Consider the following 12,195-nt stretch of genomic DNA (forward strand, 5'->3'; position numbering starts at 1 on the left):
GTGACTTATCAACTCCTCATTTATTTGTTGACTCTATTCACGGGTGTTGGATTGCATGTATTTTTTTTTCTTTTTGTCCTTGAAGGGTTCTTTTGCCACCAAACTCTATGCTTGGTGTCTACTAAGCCTTACCCAAGAGTTGGTATAATTGTGTATAAATATGTATAGCTCTTTGGTTTTGTTTAAAAACTTTGTTTTATGTATTTAAGAACCCAGAACAAAATATCCAAAAAGGAAGAAAATATCTAAAAAGTAAAGAAAATATCTTTTAGCGAAATGACCAAATTGCCCTCGCATTATTTTAAGGGGGAAAATTTGACGTTTTGATCGAGAAAGAATTTGGGACTTTCGCCTACGCCATTGCGTAGAGCGCGGCGAGAGGAATTCGTAGACACGGAGTAGACCCGAATCGGAGCCGTAACGAAGAAGTTATGGTCTAAAAACCGCGAGGGGCAAAATGGTAATTTGGTCAAAAAGTCAGATTTTTAAAGCTCTCTCTCTCCTCTCCCCCGTCAGCTCTCTCTCTCTCCCCCGCAGCTGCCCTCGCCCGCGACCTTCCTCCCTTCCCGAAGTCGCACCGGTCGCCTCGCTTGGAGTTGATCTCCGAGACCGGTGCCAAACGAACCAGCACACGACGGCCGACGTTTCCCTACCCACCTCCGCCGCTGCCGTGGCCGGAATCGGCCGGAATCTGCCATGGAAGTCGACGGTTCGTCCGAATGCCATCCGAACTTCCAGCCGCTCGATCTCCTCCGTTTCTCAACCAAATCAGTCGAGTGAGGCATCAGAGGTCCAGCCGATCAGCAGGAGGAACCTTCAAAGGGTCAAATTAGCTCGGACCATCTGTGAGTGGACTTTCTTTCAGGCATTATTTTATTAAATGAGTTTATTTGAGTAAGTTTCTTCATTCAGTCTTTGAGTAAGTTTTAATACGATTTTGAATATGAGCAGTACAGTAATAATTCTATAAGTCGGTGCTGCTTATTTACCAGTTACAGAAACAGAGTTTGAGTTTTGAATCAGTTAAGACCGCAGCACGACTTGAGTTTTACAGTTATTATTCAGATATTTCTTTTTAAAAGGACATTATTTTAAAACCACCTCGTACCCGTTTTTCTTTATGGTGATTACCCAGAGTCGGACCGATGTCTACGGACATCCAGTCTGATTATAGTTCAGTCAGTGCACTTGACTTGCCTCACGAGTTTCGGGGACGCTCGGACCGTGAGTGCCAGGATTTGCGGCTCGGCAGACTTGGTGTCCCGAGACCTGCCAGGATTGCGGCTCGGCTGACTTTATGTCCCCGAGACCTGCCAGGATTGCGGATCAGGCTGACTACGGTCCCCTGCATCCTGCCAGAGCGACTCGAGCTGACTTGGTGTCATCGAGGAATCTGCCGGCGGGACAGGCTGATCATAGTCCCCTGATTTCGCCAGTTTGCGGCTCGGGTGGACTGTGTGACGCCCGAGACCTGCCAGGGAATTGACGGATATAACAGGGGTACAATTAGGTGGCAGTTTTAAAGGATTTTAAAGCTTTTACTGCAGATATTGTTTACTCATTTTTATTAGTAAATTCATTCGAGCGAAGTTTTAAAGGATTTTGAGCTTTCTTTTATTCAAGGATGATTTTCAGGCATTTTATATTGGTTTCTCAGTGATTGCACAGGTGTATTTTTGGTATTTTATTCAGTATACCAGTTCTTTGATTCTTCCAGGCAGTAATATCTTTATATCAGATCGATTATGTAAGTTTCTTCATTAGTATACTAATTCATGCTGGTAGAATCTTTTATCTGGTGATATAGTTAAATTTTTGATATATAAATATCCCTAGTTATTTCAAAATGGGGGTATTATATTCTAGCTTGATTTTAAGAATCTCACTTTTTGTCCACTCACAGTTTAAAACTTGTTTTTCGCCCCCAGGTTGTAGAAGTGCATAGGATCCACCACCGGGCCTCTCTTAACCTCCACGCTTCAAAGTCAGGTAAAGTTGTAGAAATTTTTCCTGAAACCCCGTGAACTTTAGAAAATGGCTCTGATATCGAGTTTTTGGGAAAATTTGAATCTGGCAAATTTTGGTTTATTCTATTCTGGCAGTTGGGTGGAAATTTTTGAGATCGTTTACAGGTGAAAATTTTGGGACTGGTCAAAATACAGGGGAAACTCTGCCGAATTTTCGGCAGAAGTCTAAGGGAATATTAAAGAGAAATTGAAGTAAGAGGGCAAAAAGGTCAATTGTGCCCGACATTCGCCAGGTGTCGGACACGCACAGGACTTGGCTCGAATTTCAAAGTGGAAATTGGGTCGGGTCCTGTCAAAAAAATGTATTCAAACTTATGTTGCCTACTTTTACTTTGATTTACTAAATTCAATTTCTTATTTTTACAAAAAAAAATCTTGTGTATTTTAAGGGGCATGAAAATACAATGTCTTAGGATTAGATATTGTACTATTTTGCACCTTAGGATATATGACAACTTTAGAAACTTGTTTAGGGGCGTGACATTCATAGTAGCAAGTTAATGAGTATTAGGATGGAGGGGGGGGGGGGAGGGAGTTAATTTGATCGAATTCATGAATGACCAATACATTATAGAGATGTAAAATACTTATGTTGCAATCAAGAAGTTTTTAATGACTAGTATGTTAAAGTAGATGGTGACGGAGGCAAAAGTTGTGGGTAACTTTTTTAGAGTTGGTTTAGAGTTGTTTCCTCCATGTCTTTTGCTACGTCAAACATAGACATGACAAAGGATCGTGTTTGTTGTATTTGTTTCAACAAGCTTTTATTAATGGGTTAACACGAACACGACCTGTTAAAATAACAAATGACAGGATATGGCCCGTTTTACCCCTTAAGAATAGTGGGTTGCTTTAATCCACATGAACTGTTTCATTTGTTTTAGCCTACATGACCCGTTTCACCCATTTGGAAAATAAAATATATTTGTGAACAAATTGTCAAATGCAAACAAATCATATTAGACAATATAAAAATGAAGTTTATATGTTGAAATAAAACATCTCTATAAGAAATACATGCTCCAAAAAGATCAATAATGACCATTCCGAACAAAAGCTAAAATTGTTGATAAAATGTATTAAACATTTAAACACCAACATCAAGCTTGAGATAACAAAAGCTCATAGAGAAAAAGAACAAGTATGAAGTAGCGTCTATGAAAATGACCCAAATTCAATATTTCACCAATTGTGCTATTTTTCTGGAAGAAAAAAAAACCCATAGACAACTATGAGAAAGTATAAAATTATTGACAAAATATCAATTAATCATCAATCATCAAGAGAAATACTATTGGAGCATTGTCTTGATCTATTATCTTCATAAATAAGTTTGAAAATATAGTCAGTAAGACTTTCCACTGTAGCACTCCATTCCTTTATAGCTAAGAAACAAAAGTTACAAAGTATGCACATAATGAATAAACATAAAATAAAATACTAGTTTGAAGTTAAATAAATATTACCTCCCTTACCAACAGGTCAATCACGAGCACACAACAAAGCCTAAAAAGTTTCAAGCAGTAATGAATTACGGTATTGATCTAGTACTCTACCGCTAATACTAAAATTGGATTCTAATGCAACCATATTAATAGGAATTGTTAACACTTCACGAGCTAAATGTAAAAGTGTCGGCAAATGAATATGCTTCATTTGCCACAAAGAAAGAATATCTATGTCTTGCTTTCTATCTAGTCTTTCCTCATTCAAATACCTATACAATTCATTTTTCTACTTGAACTTGGACCATTTTAGTAACTATATATATATATATATTATCAAAATGCAACTTATAACGAGGATCCAAAAATTGCAATTATAAGAATTAAACTGTACTATGACCAATAGTTCTCAAATTTTATGTTTATATTAGTTACCATCTTGTTCATAAAACTATCATTATGTTCCATTACTGCCTTGATATGGTATTGAATTATGAACACCTTAGGGAAGAATATAGGGTACTTTGTCTCAAAAATTAAGCATGTAACTTCATAAAAGTACCCATAAAACTTGAAAATCTTATCTTCTTTGATCCGCTCTTAGGGATAAGGACAACTACAAAAATTGGAATCAATCAACCCTAAATTAATAAAAGCTCAATGATAGAAAAGTGCATTCTCAAGCATGGTAAAAGTTGAGTTCCATCTACTTAGGACATCTTGTCTCAATGCTCTCTTACTGCACACTATCTCTACTTGTGCAACACAATCATAGAACTTTTATTTCCTCCACTACCCGTTATTTATTTGATGCATTCACGAATCTTGTCACTGACGGATCAATTTCTTTAAGTCCATTTAGACTATCAAGTTCATGCACATGAAAAAAACTTGCCACTCATCAATAGAAGACCTCTAAAGTTCAATTGATTTGTCAAAATATCAACAAAAGAAGTATTTGCAGAAATGTTGTCCAAAGTAATAGAAAACAACTTCTTCTCAATCCCAAACTCAGTTAATAATGTATTGATTTTTTCAAAAAATGCAAAATAAGAATGTAGAGGCAGCATATGAAAAAAAATATTATAATTTTTTGTGGAAACTCCAATCTTGGTCCACAAAGTGAGCTGTAAGAGCAATCTAGTACATTGAGAGGTCCATACATCTTACGTGAAACAAATTCTTCCCTAACCTTAGCTTAACAAATTGTGAAGTTTTTGCCTTTCACTTTTAAACAAGTACATTTGACTGAAAAAATAAACTCAAATTGAAGCAAATTAGGAGATGAGTTGAAAGTGCCTTCATTAGACTGCATGTTTGGTGCCAAAAGACTTGCAATCACTACAAGAAAGAAGAGTTTTTGTGACCATTATATATTGGATGCGCAAAAAGTCACACATAATGAGTATATGTGAGGAAAAGTATTGGTCATCACATTTAGTCTCATAATATTAGGATTGGAAGAGCTATACCTTAATGTTGTCGTCAGATCAACTGCTCCATAATTGATTCAGCTGCATCCTTAACTTGTGATACTCTGAAGTGCACAAGCGTTCGGTAGTATAGCATATGTAAGTGCGAGGTCGATCCCCCGAGGATTGATGATAGATTGATTCAATTCATTTTCCCTACACAAAACATAAATGAAAAAGAAAGGAAATAAATAAAACAAGAAAGAAAGAAAAGAAATTAACTAATTCAAGCAAAAAAGTTCCCAAGTTCAATTTAGATTCATGAATTGATTCCAGCTAAAGTATGATTAAGCCATGGTGTCTGTTCCTAACCTTGTATTCCTAATTCCCTAATTTGATCATCTGTTGTCTAACCTAAAATTAAGCACTAGGAATCCATTAAGCATAGAAGAACATTTTAAACAACCAAGTATGTATCTAATCCCGGTTGTTGAATTCTCATACATACTCTTCCTATTCATAGTTCAATTCGAATTAAAGCATGGTGTCTACTCTTAATTCAAACCAAGATAGCTAACATGCAAGCCTTAATGGTGATCAATCATTCAAACTAGCATATTAACTTATAAGCATAATGAATAAGAACAAAAAGCATAATTGAAACTTGGAAACTAATCAAACTTGAAGACTAAGAAATTACATTAAAATGAAAATTAAATTAGAACTCAAAAACTTGAAGGAAAATTTAGTAAAAAGGGTCTTGTTACAACAATAGAGAACTAGAAAGGAAAACTAAGAGAATATGAGGGAGAGAAGAGGGAGGGGAGCTCTAAAGAAGTGTTTGAGAGCTCCCCACCTTGGGGTGTGTTTACAAGCTTGGGAAACCTCACTATTTATAGGCCTAGGGAAAGTAGAAATCTGATTATATAATTGAGTTCACTAACCACACTCACTTCACCAACTTTACCTAACTTCCCCACCAAAAATAATTAGCTCATGCTTATGTCATGCATGACAATGCATTGAAGTCTTCTTGTGGGCTCGTTTTGGGCTTGTTCCTCCAATCTGAAAAATCTGGAAAAATATAAAGCTCTTTGTCTTATCTTTCCAAGCATATGCAGCTTAGCTCAAGAAAAAATCAGAAAGCCCTTCAAATATCATTTTTGGCCTAGTAAAGCAGATGCTGCCGATTTTGACCTTAAGCTACCAAAACTTGCATAACTTCCTCTAGAAGACTAGGAATCATAAACCATAAAATGCTCCAGAAACTAGACTTCAGCATCATTCAATTGATATATGGCTCATTGTCTGGTTCTTCCTAAGCAAGTACAGTCTAATCCGTGAAATTGACTGATTCGTAGACACAATTGTTAAGCAAACTTGACTCCAAAATGCATTAAATGAGTCCCAAGGCTTAATACACTTAAACAAAGATAAAAGAGATAAAAGCACAAATTTAACTCAAAAACATAACTAAATTATAAGTTAGAATGGTACAAAATGATATGTAATTATGCACCGATTACTTCACCTTAACCTATAGGGTTATACATTTATGTAGGGCAAGATGCATCAAATTTTGGATGGCTATATTTTCCATTTTTTTTGCTTTTGTGGTTTCCGATTGCTTGTTTCAAATGTAAATCTTAGGCCCATTTATGTATTTTCCTTTTTAACATAAGTTATGTTCTGAATGAATTCCTTTTACCAGTTGAAGTGATCATTACTAAATATGATCAAACATTTTCTCTTTATCATGTTTTGTTCTACAAATAATTGATAAAAATTGGAAATTTTCATATGATGCTCTGTTTAGAGTTAAAGGTTATTGTATATTTAGCTTTTACTTTAAGAATTGATTAATTTTTATTTTTGTATTAATTCAAATATATTGTTGATAAATGTATTGTATTCCTAAAGATGGTTAAGTTAACGACATTGTATTTCAATTGTATCGTATTGAAGATTATGTGAATCATGATGATTACTGACTTGTATTGCTATAATGAGGTCATCGAGATTCATGATATGTGCAGGGAACTTAAGACCAATATTCTCCAAGTGCAGAGAATGAATACTTGAAGACTTGTTAGAGGCTATCTTGGGTAGATCTCATGAACATACAAGCACACGATCCTCTCAAAACCACCATCATCAGCAGCATCCAATTAATATCTCTAGGAGCAGTGTTGGTGTTCAACTAGATATTTATTCCCAAAACTATAGGACTAAAGCAGCAACAAATAAATTTGTTATTTTCAACCTGCATATGCTCCATTTCAATTTCTGAAATATTGTTCTTTTACATTTGTTGTATATTATTTTCTATTTTATTAGATAAAACGACTCTATTTCAATTGGATACGTCCTACAAAATTGTACCTCTATCCTTGTGTTACAATTACTTAAGTAGCAGATAACGAGGAAATAAAACAAAAATAAATAAATCGTATATTTCACCTTCAGTCCTCGAGCTAGGTGGAAAGATCATCCCTAGTTCAGAGATTCTGAGTTTGACAAGAAGAAACCTTCCTTTCATGACGTCAACCTATGCAGAGTCATCAAATGAAGGTAAAAAAGAAAATAATGGAAAATCTAGCGCTAAACAAATAGCAAAAAACTAACATACTAAATTTATTTGTCAGATTGGTTAACATAGTAAGTATGTGAAGTAAAATGTTGCAGAAAAATAGTGAAGTAATTATTTCTTCTATTTTAGGCCTAGTATTCTAAAGATCGAATATTTATTATATTGTGCATAATTATAATAGAAACTAATGGAAAAAATGTTATTCTATTGTGATAATGAACTGGGATAGTGTGATTCAGACTAAGTATTACGATGTCTCCTTGCTCTGTTATTATTCTACTATGTGATTTTTATTTATGTTTGAAACTTATATACTTATATTGATATTGTAGACTATAAAGCTATTAAACTTCAATTACAAGTTGCATATTATTACATTATTTTTTTGTCTCGTTATAAACAGTTTGTACTAGTGGTTAGCTAAAATTGAATTTTTTATTATTATAAAATGATACTAAGTAATTAAATATTAAGAAATAATTTGTACCAAATAAGACATGTTACTCGTCACTTTTGATAAACATTTATGATCCCTATATTGTCACATAAAAGAGGAATAAGTGATGCCATACTCATCACATATAAACCAAAGCTTGGAATAATTGGTATAATATGTGAGAAAACGGTTGTCATGTATAAAAATAAGTGACGCCTAAAAACCACATAGTAAGCTCACTTTGTGACCCAAGTTTTAGATTTTAGGAGTACATAAAGTGATGAACCGTGCGTCACCTAATAAAAAAATAAACGAGGAACAGTAAATTCGTCACAAAACCTATAGGTGACGGAGTACATGTGACAAATGGTATGACACCCAAAATTCGTCTCATTTGCTAATAAGTGACAAATTTTTATGTCATGTGACAAATGTAATGATAATGAAATATATTAAATTTGAGGTTCGAGTGGTTGATTGGTTGAGGTTGGACATTACCTGGGTAGCTTCTTTATCATCACCTTCATCATCATCATCATCATCATCATTAGCAACCTACTTATCGTCATCCTCCTTCGCGTCATCCTTATCCTATTTCGCAGCTTCCTTGTCATCTTCGTCACTTGAGTAATCAAAACCATTATATCATTGTCATCATCAATTTCATCATTCTTAGGGCTGCGCTCGGTTTGGGTTTGTTTAGTTTTGAGCCTAAACCCAGCACCGAACCGAAAGCTTGGATAGAGCACATCTTAGAACTGACGCACAATCACCACACTAGAAAATCGATGATCTCGGTTAACCAAAAATGTTGTTTGGGTTGGTTAGGTTCGGTTTCAGTTTCCTATGGAGATAGGGGCAGTGAATGGTGTGGTGGTGAGTGATACGAGATCGAGTGGTGTGGCAACGAGCTGCGAGGATGTCACAGATATGTAGATCGAGAGAAGAACGGGAGACAAAATGAGATGCACTTAAAAGTAAAATGAGGGAGGATCATATAAATGGGAGTCAAGATAGGCATAGAGAGGTATAGATAGACAGAGAGAGGCAGTGATGAAGTTGGGCATGAAAGATTGAGAGATAGATAAAAAGATGAAGAGAATAAGAGGAGGAGGGAGAGAAACTACACAAATAAAGAGAGGTGAAGATATACGAGCATTAAGGTTAAAGCCCTATTAGTTATGGTTTTTTTACTTAAAATTTTGTTATGCTTGAAAGCATTTATATGTATTTGTTATGAAATAATATCACAAACTGACTTTTTGTTTCTTGTAATTCCATACAGAGGTTTGAGGTTTGAACTCCCTAGCCTACACATATTTGGATGTTTAAACATTAATGCAAGCTGCTTCGATTCCGATGAATTGGATCAAATTGGCCTGGTTGGTTCGGTTTATAACCAAAAAATTAAACAAAAAATAAAAAACCAAACCAAACCAGACCGATTGGTCAGGTTTGGCTAGTTTTTGGTTCCATTTGACGAGCTCTAATCATTCCCATCATCAATTTTATTGTTACTATATGTTCAACACTACCAATGACACCCACAATTTTTCCAACAAGACCTTCATGTTAAAAACCAAAGGCCACTAAAGTCGCTACATCTTCCATGTTTTGTGTGGTAAAATTCAAGTGAAACAAAGTTTGATTGTCATAATATAATGATATAGTGAAGGAAAATTATCTCTGGTAAAACATACCTTCAAGTACACAGTTTAGTAACGCTTACACCTCGCGTACTAATTCTGGAATTTGTGGTAATCGGTTGATTAGGGAAGGTAGTTTAGTACAGAAAAACCATTCAGTGCTTCCTGAATTTCCTCATCATCAGTAAGTTTGTAGTCTCCGAGCTTGGTTTTAGGTACACTTTTTAGAACATGCAATTCCATTGTCACCAAGCTTTGCATGGAGACTTTTTTCCCTAAATACCAAGCATAACCAGCTGGTCCTTAGAGTTTGATTTTCTATTTTGTTGCATGAATGCTCTATTTTGTCCTGAATTTTCATTTCAATTTCGAAATTTTAGTGTAAATTGACAGTAGTGCGCTAGTTAGGTGATCAAAATGAGTTGTGGGTTGTTGTTTGATCCGATTTGTAATTTAAGCCCAACTTTATTTCACATGTTAGATTTAATCAAATAGTTATTAGACCAAAGTTCCCATTGTACTAGATAACAGCTCTTGTTTCATCAGCTCAATATGTAGATCATTCTAATTTGATTTCTATGCAGAAGTTTAATTTGACATTTTGGCTTATGTGCTATTTGGAATTTTTCTCATATATTTAATTACTAGTTATTCATTGCTCAATCAGTTTGTCCATGTTTCCCACGGTTGGTCAAGAGTTTGATCGTAGTGTAATTAATAAGTTGTCATTTCTTATACATAAATCATGTACCTCTATTTTCCCGTACTTTTACACAAAAAGGAAAATGGGTATGCAATATGTAAACATAAAACAACATTTAATTAAGACTTCCCTTTTTTCATGATAAGACTTCTAATATGTAGTCAAATACATGAAGAATCTTTCATTTAACTTTTCACTGTTTTGCTTATTGTCTCATAGATAGCTGGTCATAGTCGACTTACAATGCCACAATTTCTAATTCTTATCCATTTGATCTCTCTCTCTCTCTCTCTCTCTCTCTCTCTCTCTCTCTCTGTATGTGTGTGTCCCACCCTACATAACAAAAACTCTTAAAGCATAAAATTTAACAATTTTAGTTTGTACCCGTTTCCTTAATCATGCATATTTTAAAAAAACTCATTTAATAATTGATTACAAATTTGATTTGCCTACAAAATAAAATGTAACTTTTATACATTTGTGGTTACCTTGGATACATACTCATACTTGTGACACATCGATAGTCATTCTAAGGTGGGTTGTGCAGCTTATCAATCTACATTTGACATGCACAAAGGGTTGAAAACCCATTATCTACCATTTCGTAAGGGTAGCTACAATTACTACTTGAGGAAAAATTTCATGTATCCCATGTACGGCAAAGGAGAATCTTGCACTACTAGGAACATGATGGTTTCGGAACCCACAAGGGGTGTTTTTAACATTTTTGTTACTGACTTTCATGCTTTTGTTAGTTTGGCTAGCATGCGTTAAAATTGAAGTCCACAATGTTTTTTTTTCTTTTATGTCATTTGAAATTTAAAATTGGATTTTGCTGCTTGAGATATCATCTACCTTAGTTTGGGTTTAACTTCACAAAATTTGGGCTTAAACTCAATAAGGAATTTGGGCTTCAACAAGTGAATGCATTATATATTCATCTCTTTCTGCCACATCATTTGATAATCAATTATTATCATGATTGAAGTATAAAAACCTAAACATTTTGACGATTCAAAATTAGTGGTGTGATGATAGTCATGGAAACAATGACACTTCATAATTATACATGGGGCTATACCCAACATGATTTTCATTTTGATTACCCAATTGACCTTGTTCGTTAAAATAATGTTCATCAACCAATAGAAGCATGCCAATCTAACCCCGACCCAATTGAAGTCTCAATCTCATGTTATGCATGACATGTAGTAAAGATGCACATTGTCAGTATTATTAGTACATAATGTGGAGCCGAGTAACGCAAGTGTGAAGATCCGTGTCAACACATCTTTCTCTATAGGGGTCTTTAGTTTTGAATTAAAATACATGTCCACTATATCAATAACACTTTATGTTTGCTTTCTTAATTATGGCAATAGATTTTCGAAAGAGCTTCGTAACCCCCACGGTTTTTTACTGTACCTCTATGTCATACTCTATTGGCTTCCCTAAAATCGACAACCATGTAATCGCTCCAAAGTCCTTAGGGTTCATTGTAAGCGCCATGACCTTATCAAGCTTATGTATGACCCACCATTATTTCGCTAATGTGATAAGTGTTTGGCTCATCTTCCTTTTCTTGCAGGTTGCTTCACTCAGTCCCTAAATTTTGTTGGTGTGAATTTTACCTTATTGCATCCGGCAAAAACTTATTATATCATACACCACATAGCTTGCGATTTTTGTGTCCATTGAGGTGCTTCACAATATTATGCAAGTGTTAAAAACAAAATTATCCACAAAGAAAGAACAAACTTTATGCATCACTCAAAGTGCAATAGCTAAACAATGACACCAATGAAATAGAATTATTTAGAATGCATAAAAGGATAAAATTGTAATACATCCACATCTATACATCTCACAACAACCTATAAACATCCATATGTGGACTAAGTATCACTAGTTATATACCTTGTAGGATAGATATTGA

At 34.8% G+C, this 12,195-nt stretch overlaps 1 long non-coding RNA gene across 1 annotated transcript; it reads right to left on the bottom strand.

The window, feature by feature from the left end:
- Window positions 1-4,575: 4,575 nt before the first annotated feature.
- On the bottom strand, window positions 4,576-5,724 carry LOC117619884. The gene is made up of 3 exons (XR_004584634.1): window positions 5,585-5,724; window positions 4,945-5,100; window positions 4,576-4,813 (listed from the first exon to the last, which is right to left on the bottom strand). It is a non-coding gene; the product is annotated as an uncharacterized LOC117619884 (long non-coding RNA).
- Between the last annotated feature and the right edge of the window lie 6,471 nt (window positions 5,725-12,195).

The sequence above is a fragment of the Prunus dulcis genome, chromosome 2 (genome assembly GCF_902201215.1).
Source record: "Prunus dulcis chromosome 2, ALMONDv2, whole genome shotgun sequence".
In the NCBI taxonomy this organism is placed as follows: Eukaryota; Viridiplantae; Streptophyta; class Magnoliopsida; order Rosales; family Rosaceae; genus Prunus; species Prunus dulcis.